This window comes from Protomyctophum parallelum (genome assembly GCF_964188405.1).
Source record: "Protomyctophum parallelum genome assembly, chromosome: 10".
NCBI classification, from domain to species: domain Eukaryota; kingdom Metazoa; phylum Chordata; class Actinopteri; order Myctophiformes; family Myctophidae; genus Protomyctophum; species Protomyctophum parallelum.
Genome location: NC_139704.1, coordinates 42,972,612 through 42,986,890, shown reverse-complemented (window position 1 = coordinate 42,986,890; position 14,279 = coordinate 42,972,612).

Sequence of the window (14,279 nt, the reverse complement as noted above, 5' to 3'; positions counted from 1 at the left end):
CAATGCCATTTCAATGCCATTGGTCATGATATTTGCATATAAATACCCCCCACAGAGGCTGAAATTCACACAAATAAAAAATGTCTGGACTTTTGACCTTTACCCTAATAAAAGTAGGTAAAATAATTGTAATATATGTTTTTTTGTGATCATTAGAATGTCTAGAACATGTTTTATTCATTATTGTGAAAGATATCCCCAAAATGTAAATTATTCATTTATTATATTATTATATAATTATTATATAATTATTATAAATGTTTCATCAAACTTTTTTTATTTATTTTTTTAACATATTTTTTAGTCTTAGTCCTAGTAGTACAAAGTAGTAGTAAGGTTGAAATCTATTTTTTGCAAGTAGAAATTAATGCGGGTGTGGATGAACCAGACATAGATGGATACAGTATACATGCAGGGAGACAGACAGTAACTCTTCTTGTCTTATTTGATATTATTTTGTACAACCAGTACATCCTAGACCTCGCACGCACGCACACACACACACACACACACACACACACACACACACACACACCTAGAAGCATATGCATGCACAATTGCACATGCGCACTAGTCTTGGTGTTCCAGGGATGACATGGTGTGGGGCCTACGTTTCCTTCCTTTACTATCATGGCGATATATTCATTACTCCATGCATATTTCACCAAGGTGACAGTTTGGTACAATGTTGAAATATGTAATGATGCATGATGATGGCAGCCAATGATCCCTCCACTCTTATTGAGATGCAGGAACTGTGATGGAGGCTGTGTTTATTCCTCCATAACATGATTAATCTATAATGTTACCCCGGGCTATGTATTGGAAAGGAGAGTCTTGCTTGTTCACCCACAGTGCCGGAGACAGATATTGCTATTCCTCACACATTCCTGCCTGACATGAATGGATTTTCAACCTGTCTGTGCACCCCCCACACACACGCGCGCACTCTCTCTCTCTCTCTCTCTCACTCTCACTCTCACTCTCACTCTCACTCTCACACTCACTCTCACTCTCACACTCACACTCACACTCACACTCACTCACTCACACTTTGCCCCAACCTCTCTCCAAATTGGTAGCAAGGGGCTGATCCAATTATATCCAGGTTCACAATGCGACATACAGGTTCCGGACTCTTCCCAATCCACTTTTGTCATCTGCCTTTGTAGAGGTTGCACTTTTCCACTGAGTACAGCAGACAAGTTAGTGTATAAATAGGCTAATGCGCTTCTATCTATCGATGTGTTGCAATTACGCTTTGCTCTGTGTGATTCCTTACTGGTAATATCTGGCAATACAAACGTATGCCAGGTACCTACTGCAGTAGTGTGATATTTATATCTAATTTTGTTAACTTGGAGAACACCTGTAGTCAATTGTATAATTCCTCTCTTTAGCACAATGATAAAAGTTACTGTCCGGATACAGCCAGAATGTGGATTATTGTAGCACTTCACATATCAACTGACACATCATGCCAGAAGCAGAGCTTTCACAAGTCAAAACAGTTCTATAGGCAAAACAAGGTATTTATTAAATTTTAAGTCACTGCTCACATTATACAATACGCTAATATTACCATTATTTATCTTATTGTGTGGAGGTCTGGGGAAATACTTACAAAGGATGTTCTGTTGTAGGATAGGCATTTATAAGCTTTTAGCTTCTGCCTATTCCTTTTGATCATCTTCATGTTTAGTTTAGTTTTTGTAACAGCTTCCATTCATTGTCTTTAAAAGTTTAAATATTGTATTTTAAACTGAAGGATGATCAAATAAACTAAACTAAACTAAAACTAAATGGAACAGCGTGATTTGAATAGTTTTTTCCTCTAGTTTATATATACACAACAAGCCATTAAGGCAGAGATCAGTGGACCATGTAGTAGATTTGTAAACAATTATTATTTGAATTTATTTCATATGCAGCTATCTGCTCTGCTTCAAGCAGTGCATAAGAAGAAAAAACCTACTAAGGACTGAATTGAGAAAAGGAAAACATGCATTAAGAGGTGTGAGGGCCATGAAACCAAGGGCCCAGGAAGCAATTAATTATGCCTGGACTTTCTTCCACTTTTGTTGCCTGAAGCTGTTAGCATGATGAGCATTATGTTTATTTGGGATATAATGGGAGGTAGTTTAATGAAGGACAATAGGCTACGAGAAAGGGTCTACTGTGTAATGGTCTATCTACTCATGTGTAGTGTGGATAATGACAGGATTTATTTGTGCCAGCTGACATGCCTCGATGCTTCTGTTCTTCATCTAAAATCAACTTTTTGACCTTCCCCTATAGGGAAAACATTGACATTAGTTGTGTCAAACGTCACATTTGTGAGACAAAATAAAATATTTTGCCTTAAACTACCAGTAAGACGCCTGAGTGACAGCAGACTGCTGGGCGAGCGCTGGGGCTTTGGCATGGGGGGGGTCAGATCAACATATTAACCCAAAAAAGACAGAAGAGATTATTTTTGGTGCACCACTAGAGACACACAGATCCCCCATCACTATTCATAATGAACAGATCAACCAGGTATGTTCATATAAATATCTAGGAGTAGAAATAGATCACCTCCTGTCAGGGAAAGATCAGACTGAATCAGTGTGTAAGAAAACAAAGCAAAGAATCTATTTCCTTCGCCGTTTTAAGATCATTTAATGCTAATAGACGGATTATTCTTTTGTTTTTCACTTCTGTTATTATGAGTGTTCTTCAGTACTGTAGTACCACCTGGTATGGATGTTTGTCTGTAGCCTTAAAGTCACAAATGCTGCAACAAATAAACATTTGTTCAAAGATTGTTGGACAACCACTTCAGAGGCTCTATAAATCCATGCATGATAACAGCATCCTATAAGGTTAGCAAGGAATATCACCTCTAATACTAGCCATGTCTTGTATGGAGAGTATAGGTTGCTACCTTCAGGAAGGAGATATGGTGGTAAATGGTGCATTTATATAGCGCCTTTATCCAAGGCGCTTTACAAAACAAATGATGGAATTTCGAGGAAGTGATTTTGCTGCATGAACAAAGCAGGCGCATGTCAATATAAATAAACATATTGGTGGGATTATCCACTGGGTGGCCTAGCTATATACGTTCACTGAAAGGTATCTTCTCTGTCACGGTACATTTCCCTCTAAATACATAGACTTTGCCAGAGCATGGCATAAAGGGCTGTTCATTTAGATGCAATACCTCGAGAATACTGGACTATACAGTACATGTGTAGTTTAGTATAGGCCTACAAATCCCCTGTTCTCAATTGGAATTCACAAGGAACATCAAAACGATGTACTGTATGTCATGTCACGTCACGCACATTCCTTTCATTTGCAATTGGCTAATTATAAAGTTTAAAAGGCATGTTTGCTGTAGAATACACACAGCAATAGACAAGGAGTTGAAATATGTATTCAAGACATTTGTTACTTGTTTCTGTTCAATAATATTTTTGTGACTAAGAATCCCTTAAAAATGACGTGTTTTTTAAACTCAGCACATTGTTTTAATGAATAAAATGTATTTTTGTCCAATCTCTATGGTATATGTTAATACAATATAAATGTATACATTTGGGGTGGTTGTATTTAGTCTCCTTGCACTTCTATTGAGACATTTAGATTGTGTCAAAGGTCATGTCTCACTATATACACAGGATCTGCCACAAATGTTGACCTGATGGCCAAGATTCAATTCATCCCCTGAGCAAGCAGGCAGGCTATATAGTCTCAATTGCAAAACTTACAGCACAGGAAACTGGGTTCAAATAGGCTAATAATGCTTCCATAATCTAACAGTATTCCTAAGAATTCAAGGCTCCCCTTAAATGCTATATTAAAAGGGGCATGGTTATAAGACAAAGTGTTGGTTTGTAATTGGCCTATTCTATTGACCGTATAAATAAATAAGTTGACCCACATAGTAAATTGGCTTTATTATACATTTTAACTTTGTTACATTATGTAGAAAACTGAAGCTATTAAGAATATATTGTTTAAAAATAAATTACAAGTTTTTCCGTATATTTGACTCTATACACACCTGCATAAAGGTTGAAATTTCGCCAACCTATAGTTAAAACTGTTACCATCAAGACAGTCAATCTGCAAAACTTTATAAACTTTATCAGCGTATCATTTTCATTATTATGGGCAAAGTTTCTGTATTGCAACTGACAGATGCAAAACAGGCGCAATATCTACAGGTGTCCAGTAGGGGTGGTATGTGAACTATGATTCTACTAACTACATGGATGTTTCTTTCTGCTCAAATGATAGCATGATGATTCATATGGTTAGAACTTTTAAATGGAAGGTGTGATGGGATGCGAATTTTAGATAAATGGGTTATTTAATTTAGTTGATAGATAAATAAATACACGCACGCACAATTTCACTGACATTGAAAGCATATAGTTGATAAGGCCCTATATATATATATCTTTCTTTGCAGTCATGGATTATAACAGTTCCTTCATGCATGCGAGGAAATCACACAGTCCCATTTCCAGTCGTATATGTGCTACAGTTTCACATCCGTGCGTCGCCTGTCCATGTCGTCAAAGACAGTTTATGTTGAAATTGTCAGTCGTCGTATTATACCATTTTCCTGCGTAGCCTGCACAGCTGTGTTCTTGTTGCAGTTCTCTTGCCTTGGACTTCTTGGTAGTTCTGAGGACTGCTGTCCACTTTCGCCGTGGTGCTGAAAGTTTGCGCCCCTGACAGACCTAACCAAACAATTAAGAGATATTTCCGCTTATTGGCAGTCACGAGAAATATCCTTTAATTGTAAGATTATGCCTGTCATGTCTTCCTCTTTCCCACGAGCTTTATTTCTCTATAGGTTATAGTTGTTGAGACGTTATGGCGTACAACTGGATTCAGCGGCATTGGGAGCAGTCTATCATAATTGGCACCCTGAACGCTATTTCAGCACAACGTATAGCCTACCGACAAAATTGCCCGACAATTAGTATAGCAGTCTAAACACAGAAATGATTTACATCAATTCGTTTGTTCAGCATTCTGCAAAGGGATCAATCAATTAATTGAGCGAGTCGAAATATACGGACATATAATCGATCGATCAATATTAGGCTACGTGCCTTATTCCACTCAAATCTCTCGTTTCAGTCTCATGTTATGGTCAATCGGTCAACCTTGCTGTCCATCATCCATCACCCCTCGCGAACCAACAGGTCAGGGAAAGCCGTTCCTCCAGCACGTCCGTTGCACTTCGCTGTCGTTGTAGAAGAGAAAATGTGACTCGACCGCTCTCACACATGTTGCGCAAAAATAAAAAACTTCTCAAAAAGTAGCCTTTTTTTTTTTACACTGCGGCCGGCGTCGATATCTTTTTTTACAGGGTGTGTGGGGGTTGCATGCCCGTGTAGCTGTCCATGGTCTGTTCCTTTCTGTATAGGCAAGGCTATGAAGGCTTTTCCCAGCATATTTGGTTTATCAGCTCTCCTCGCGTCTTTCTCAGCCAGAACACACTCCATTTCTCCCCAGCTTGCCGGGACAGCAGCCGAGTCAAGTCTCTGCAGTCACGTGGTGGAGACAGGACTGAACCAGTGTGTATGTGGACGTCTCTCTCTCTCTCTCTCTCTCTCTCTGCCTCTCTGTAGTTAGGGGGTGTCCCTCCTCCCCATTTCTGCTGCTTGCCGTGCTTTAGACTCTGAGCGCAGGAAAGAGGAGACGTTCACTGGGCTACCTGTCTTTCTGAACCGAACCTCGGGTTCCCGACGTTTCTGCCTCTATTCTGATTCCGCCTTACTGTCCAATACGGTTGTTTTCCGCTTCTCAAATCACAGTTGCTACTTTTTACGTATCTTGCGGTTGTAAGGCTTTCTGAAAGACTGATTTAGATTCGCCGGGGTTTGCTCAGCTTCTGGTGGTGCTCCATTTGGATAGTAGGACAGCCGAGCGAGAGCTTGGATGAGCTGTTTCGCCGAAATCCTGAGATGGAGTTGCTGTTGATCTGTGTTTCCCTGTGGATACTGCAATGCAATTCTGCCAGAGCGGACTCCATCATACACATTGGTAAGGGTCCTACATTATCTGCGCCTTTTAGCACAGACAAGTGAAAAGGCAAAGCATGCGGGGATGCGCTAAGGCGCATTCTGCGTCGCCCGCGGATTTTGGGTAGGGGAGGGTTAAATTGACTGTTCCGTTTGCACCCTATTGCGTATATTATTTTAACTCGTAAATGAATTATAAAGTTCGTGCTCCTCAGTACAATAAACCTATTTTTGATATGTTCGTGTTATTCAGTGAAGACACTTGCAGTAGCAATTTTAGCCACTGCAGTACCCTGTAACCAATGCACTAATAATGTGTAATTAATAACTAATTTTGTTGAAGCAACGGCGAAATGAGTGCCCTACAGAGAAATGGCCGAAGCTTTGCTAAAGCAACCTACCCCATTTCCTTACCCGCAAGCCTCAACTTTCACCAGAACGTGACCGCAATGTCAATAACAGCATTGAGGGAACGTCAATGGGGGTTTCGTTAGAGATGCAAACGCATATAGTGCCCTTTTGTGTCCAAACTTCTGACCAGCACTGACATTTCCAAGGTGTATATTGATTCGTTTAGACCCGTCATTACACAACGAGACTCTGAAATCTGAGTATTTTCATTACATTTTGAATTCGGGGGACCCTTTCTTATAGGACTAGACTATATGGCCATTTAAAATGTCACGGGTAATGAAATTGATGACCGATCCACCGACACACACGCACGCATGCGCGCGCACATACTGTGCGCATTCACACACACACACACACACACACACACACACACACACACACACACACACACACACACACACACACACACACACACACACACACACACACACACACACACACACGACTATAATTGCATACAACAAGTCACCATAGCCGTGGAGTCTTTTTGGTCGACGCACAGGAGCTAATTCATGGCATTTCAGTCACACATATAGTGGATGTCAATGCGATTCTTATCAAATTTGTCGCGGTCTTTGCAAGCACATTGTTGCTGTACTGCACAGTTTACCGCAACAGCCTGGCACGCAGCAGCAGGATCTCAATCACGAGCCAGCAATACAGCAGCGGGACTTCATCCAGATAATACTGGCTGATGCTTCCTGTAATGAGAGCGACCTCCATTATGGTTCAACAAACTTTTTTCAATAAGGGCCTGGCTGCCATCCGAAGAAGCTTTTTTCATCTCGACGCGCGCGCACACACACACACACACACACACACACACACACACACACACACACACACACACACACACACACACACACACACACACACACACACACACACACACACACACACACACACACACACGTGACTCATAAAGGGAAAGAGAGAGGCCAGTATAGAATCGACCAAACGGGGCCTCCAGTGTGACTATACTTGACGATCGCACAGGCTATTTTAAAGTAGTCTAACACTGACTCCAGTGCCAAATGTGTGCGTAAATGAGTCCCGATAAGCAGTGTTTTTAGGCGAGTTCGTTGGTATTCCTCACAATAGCTGCTGTTTTGTCGCTGACCATGGTGCTGAAACTTTGGAAAAGGCCCCGCTTACCGGGTCAATGCGCACATAATGTTGCACAACTTAAGTCATGAATCTAAGCGGTGAATAATAGAAAGAATAGGCCAAATTGCTGCCTAATTAAGGCAGTCTTTCACTTTGACTTTGGCTATTAGGCCTAGTAATATCCCAGCTGGTAGCTGGTAGGCCAAGGCCAAGGCTAACCGAACCTCTTAAGAGTTATTAAACACACCTCGCTTTTTTTTGGTTCTTCGCCAGTTAAGTATTAATCTCTGTGTTCTACAGGTGCCATATTCGAGGATAACGGCGCGAAGGATGACGAAATTTTCCAGCTTGCCATATCAGACCTAAGTCTGAACGATGACATTCTGCAGAGCGAGAAAATCACCCACTCGGTAAAACTGATTGAGCCTAATAACCCCTTCCAGGCTGTGCAAGAAGGTAAGTGCTATTCGATGGAATCATTTTTGCAATCGATTGGCTTTTTGTTTCATTACTCGGGGCCGCGGGGCCCCAATAGGGATCTCAGTCGCTAAAGGGCGTTGTGCGTTGTGCGCTCCGGCAAAGGGCCTTTACTGTATGTTCATTGGGGTAGACTTTAATTATATTGTATTCCTTCATGGGCTTTGGCCATTTCCCGTTGTGTAGCCTATAGACGGGTTATAAACAATTAAACATACAACGAGCGATCATTATAATCATTCTTTCTCTGAGAGATATGGGGCTTGTGTGTGTGTGTGTGTGTGTGTGTGTGTGTGTGTGTGTGTGTGTGTGTGTGTGTGTGTGTGTGTGTGTGTGTGTGTGTGTGTGTGTGTGTGTGTGTGTGTGTGTGTGTGTGTGTGTGTGTGTGCGTGCGTGCGTGCGTGTGTCCAACCTGTGCAGTATGCATTGCAAGCCCTACTTGGTGGAGAAACAAGGTGTCTTCTGTGGTTGAAAAGCTAGGTGGAAGCATTGAGTTAGCACACAGCATGACTGATAATGATCTCTATAGCCTATGTCAGGAAATCATTTGAGAATTAAGCAAAAGTTCTCCAGAAGTGCCTGCACCAAATTCACAATCTCGTTTGTTTTATGAAATGTCTTCAAATAGAGAACAGCTAGGAACACATTATATTTTGTGTTTGGTTCACTGAGTAACCAACACTGCAACTGAAATTCACACATTCCTCCTCAGCTACAGGTCTCTGAAAATGGATTTTCTATATTTCACTTTTCTCTGCTCTCAAATCCCAAGCCAAAGCCTCAAAGCATAACATTTATGATGAAATATGAATGTAGGCTGCATGGGAAAAGTCATGTAGTTGTATATTTGTGTTACTACTACTAGTACAACACCAAAACATTTGTTGAAATTCACTTTGTAATTTACTTGTAATCTATTCATTGAGATTTTAAAGTATGTTTCTGGCCTTTATTCTCAGCACCTATACCATCAGTTTCAGAGCAGACTGCTTTTTTCTTTTTTTTTTTAAGATATTTTTTTTTGCGGCTTACGCCTTTTATTGATTTTTTAAGGGACAGATAGTAGGCTGACAGGAAACGGGAGAGAGATGGGGGGATGACATGCGGTAAAGGCCGTGTCGGGTTCGGGAGTCGAACCCGCGGCACACCGCGACTGGATCACCAGTCCGGTGCCCAGACCGTTACGCTACGGCCTGGGCGAGCAGACTGCTTTTCATAGCTCATCAGAGAAGCGAGTGCTAAAATTCCTTTTGATAGTTGGGTCCCTTTCATTCAGTTATCGTCATTTCCACAGTCACCAGTACATATTTTATTTCACATCACACCTGCGACCTTAAGGTTGTTGAGAGGTGCAGAGCATATAGCACTGCAGGGATTCTTCTACTTTATGTGTCAAAGAGCTTTAAATGTCTTGGCTACTTTAGGGTTTGTATGTATGCATGCATGCATGCAGAACCACCTCCAGCCGTAATGAATGCATGGAAATAGCCTTCTTTATTGATCCCCGGGAGGGAGTTCAGGATAGGAGTGACAGAAGTTAAGAGTGAAACACAGGAGAGTTACAAGTATGAGTGCTTTGTCTGTAAAACATGCAACATTATAATGACAGTCAATCTCTGCTTGCAGTAGTGATGAGCTTTGAATATTATTATTTTTTATCTCTGAAAAGAATGCTGGCTACAATATTGGCCTGAACTATGATGACCTCTATTGTCTTCACAATGGGCCAAAGAAAAAACAACTAAAAAAGAAAACTTAAGCACTTTTTTTTCTGGATTGTCTCAAAATATTGAACAGCTGTTGGCAAAAGCAACAAGGTACTACAAACAATATTGTTTGTAGTTCTTCACATTATTAGCTGTTGACAGGTGGTTAGCGTTCCTTTTCCATATTGCTTCTCTATTTAGAATACCCTGCAGGCTCGCAAAGCACACCTCATCTGTATTCATTTTGTTTCTATCGTTAACAGAAATAATTCATAGCAGGGAACATGTGTGGGATGTATTGAAAATGAATAAATGATGGACGAAGTGAAATAGTTTTGTAATAGTTCAATCAGGTCAAAGGTGAGCTTGCCTAACTACTTATTTTGTCTAGGCAAAATTCCAAACATAAAAAAATAAATAGTGAAAAGAAGCTCCGTGAGCGTTTTGCTCTATACCATGGTTTCACCCCTGAACTGCATACATATTACATACAGTAATAATGTCTTAATTGTCCTCAACTGTTGGCTCCAGCAAACTGTATAAAAATAGAAAATATATAGGTCAAACAATTCCTGGCAAATGCAGCGATTTTGCTGCATTGTGTTGTGCTACACACATTGTGTTGTGCTACACAAGTGACTGACCTACACTATCGCACGCACGCACACACACACACACACACACACACACACACACACACACACACACACACACACACACACACACACACACACACACACACACACACACACACACACAGTATATGTTGTTGCTGTCGGGCAGAAACCTCCATATTCTAACTTTTTGTTATATACTCAGTTAAATAAAAATGTGGCATTACATACATAACACTTTAAATTATGTAAATAGTAACAATGATGGTTATAAATAGGGTTGTCCTGATCGGATTGGGTGATCGGAAATCGGCTACGATCTCATGATTTTCAAAAGATCAGAATCGGGGAGAAAAGATCGGATTTGTAATTGTCTAATGTAAATCTCAAATAAAGTTGTATAAGCAATGAGATTTTGTAAAAACTGTTGTGTTTATGCTAGTGGTTTTCTTTCGGGTCCCAGTCAGAGATCATCAAACAAAGACTAGTCACACTCAGAGGCGTGAAAGACACCTATGATGAAAACAAAAGGAAATGCAACCCCCGCTATGATGGGATAGGTGTCTGTAGTACTCTCTGAATGAGAGAGATACTCTTTAAGAGTTGACTTCAGTTCTATAAGCTGTATAACTGTATCCACTCTAATTAACCAATACATCATTATTTTGCTATGATTCCATGCTTTCATAGAAAAAACACAATGATAAAAGTATAGTCAAATTTTGCCTTTCAATAATTGAAAGGCAACACAACAGACTACACCATGACATACATTAAGATATTTGCTATTGTGATAATATGGCATAAGTATAAATATAAAGATCGGATCAGGAAAGATCGGTATATCTCAAAATCAAATGATCGGAATCGGACCGGGAGCATAAAACGTGATTGGGACATCCCTAGTTATAAAACATTTAAAAAATAGTATTTATTTATATACAACTCAGGCAAGCATATTTCTTGCATTGAACGTATGGCAAGCTGACCCAGCTAATATGTCAGCGATGTTGACACGGCCCTAGTGGCCACAGCATTCCATGTCTATGCACAGGAGCGTCAGGCACATGGGCTGACATTTGGAAATGGCGTATGCTGTGATCTGTGAAGGTCGTCCTAAAAGTGGCAGAGCCCATAGCTATTTTAGTATAGTAATGTTTGTACTTTGGAATAACAGTTTATATATATACCTTCCCTAATGAGTACACCTGTGCAATAGGCCTCCACCATCAGACTCATCTTAATTTACAGTTTGCTCTGTTTTGACAGTCTCTTGCAGGAACACTTAGGACAATCTATTGGAACAAATCCATGCCATACTAACAATTATCATCTTCAGGGTAATTGGCATGGATTGGTGGCGGGGACTTGCTGATTGCTCATTCCTCACCGCATTTGTTCCAAAGCGCATGTCCTCCCATTGAACTTGTTAGCCTTAATTGGGTCTTCTTTAATTTGCTTATAATCACCGATAGCAGTTCAGTCCCCTCCTAATCTAATATTCTCTGAAGCGGATGATTAAGGGCCATATATACACTCTGGGGGTGGTAGGGACCTAATACGAGGTCGATAACACCAGGATCGATGGGCGTCTCCGGACTCTTGGTGCGTGAGACCCATGGGAGGCTGGAGAGTGTTGAGTGACAATGGGGATGAGTTGACCTTTAGCTTTGCTCTTTAGTTCACTGCCACCCCACTGTGACTGGCAGCCAGCGCCCTGCCGATGCCTGGCGAGGAGAGGGAAAGAAGGGTGGAGCAGGTGGCAAGAATAAGAAGAATGGGGATGAGACGATAGAGGATGGCTATACTGCTGGTGCTGGTCGCCTAAGAAAGGGGGAGTGTGGGTGGGTGAAAAACCTGGGAACCCATTCTGTAAACAAATAGTTTGCCTCTGCGGGCAGCACCTGCTTTTTGGGGGCACCACCATTTTAAATTTGATGTGGCTCCTCTATAGTCCACTTCCCCCCGGGTGCCTCTGTCTTTATTCAGTGTTGAGTTAAATGAGCCCTCAGAGCCTTCTGTCAGAAATATGGAGGAGATGGGGAGGGCTCCCCCCATCTCCTCCCATACTGGCCGGGGCTTTTCTTACCCCTCCCCTACTGTGCATAGTTTTTCTTTTTACTTGAGTTAGACGTTGTTATAATCTACTAGTGTCTGGAAAAGCATTCCAGCAGCCAACTCTACCTACTGTAAGGAGGCTTCACAGACATCTATAGACGAATAACAGTTTAAGTCCAAATTTTATTCTGACCCCTCCACGAAAAGGCCTCGTTGTCCTGACCCCTTATCCATCATTTATACATTATGGATAATTAGTGAAGACTTAAACTGTTATTTGTCTATAGTATTTTACTGACCATTCACGGAAGGAGGGCTTCATTAACTGACCATTCTTGGGCTCCGGGCTTCATTTACTGACAATTCACAGAGCTCCTGGCTTCATTAGCTTCATTAACAGGCCAATGGAATAGCCCCCCCTCCGCATTTTCCTTACTTGTTAGTCAATGAAAACCAGACCCTCGCAAATCAACATGAAATTTGCTGTGCTGTGGTCCGCACCAGCCCGCTTACGCCCATTATCTTTATGTCAACCTCAACCGTTCCAATCACCTGTGGATGTTTTAGACCATGGTCGGTTAGTAGTCCGATCACCCGTGGAAGTTTTAGACCATGGCTGGTTAGTCTGATCAAACGTGGATTCCTGTGAGGTTAGGTTAGGTTTTGGGAATTGTTAGTAATGTCCAACATACAGACAGTACACGTGGCTTTGTGTGGTGCCACTCAAAGTGACTACTGGGTTGGGCTTGCTGGATGCATGGGCCAACCCCTTGTATTTCTATTAGAAGCAGCTGAGCGCTGTTACAATCACTATAGTCTGGTTGCTCTCCTCCCAGTAACACGTGCGTACAACGAGACACTCCGGAGTCCCAGTGCCTTCCATCCAACTGCTGGCAGCAGCCCCACTCGGCCAGGGCCGGCCACTGCTGGTGACGGTCCCTCGATACAATCCGTGAAGTTGTGATCTCGTTTGTTAGTTATCTTGTTTGTTCGTAGTAGTATTAAGAAGGAAAGGAGACATGAATCTGACCGCCTTCTGTCCATGGGTCTGTTATTCAAGGCTGCTCCGATGGTGGTGGCATCTATGGGTGCCGCCATTATGTTCCGAAAATACACACAAGACCGTCACCTCATCCCCTCCCCTGAAACAGGAGGGGAGGGGGGAGGCAAGCTGATCCTGGGTGTTCATGCAGTGTGACGTGTGATTCAGGCTGACTGGAGTGTTTACGATCGTATACAGGGCATAGACGCCGCCATTAGGAATACTCTAAACACAAAGCGCCCCTCCCGTCCTGTTTCAGGAGGGGAGGGGGAGAGGCAAGCAGAAGTTGATCACGTGACCGAAGTGTTGTGGCATGGATCGGGGCTGCTTGATCTATTGTCCGGGTGGGTAGAAAGGTGATTGAAAGTAATCAATAAAGAAATGGGCTAAACGTACATTTACGGGTCCTGCATTCTGTGTGTTAACAATATTCACAGTTTTTTCACCATTACATCACCTAATCAACATGAGTCAGGCTGCAGGTCCATCTCAAGTAATTAGAATATTTTGTAAAAGTTAATTTTCTTCCGTAAGTGAAACTTTAATATATTTTCAATTAATTGTGCATAAAGTGAAGTATTTAAAACCTTTCTTTGTTTTAATCTTGATGATTATGGCTCATGAAAATCTAAAAATCCTATCTCAATGAATTTGAATATTTTACGAGACCACTAAAAAAAAGATTTTTTTAAACGAGAAATGTCGACCATCTCAAAAGTATATTAATGTAGGCAGTTAATACTTGGTCTGGGCTACTTTTGAACAAATCATTTCATCAATGGGGCGTGGCATGGAGGTGATCAGCCAGTGGCACTGTTGAGGTGTTATGGAA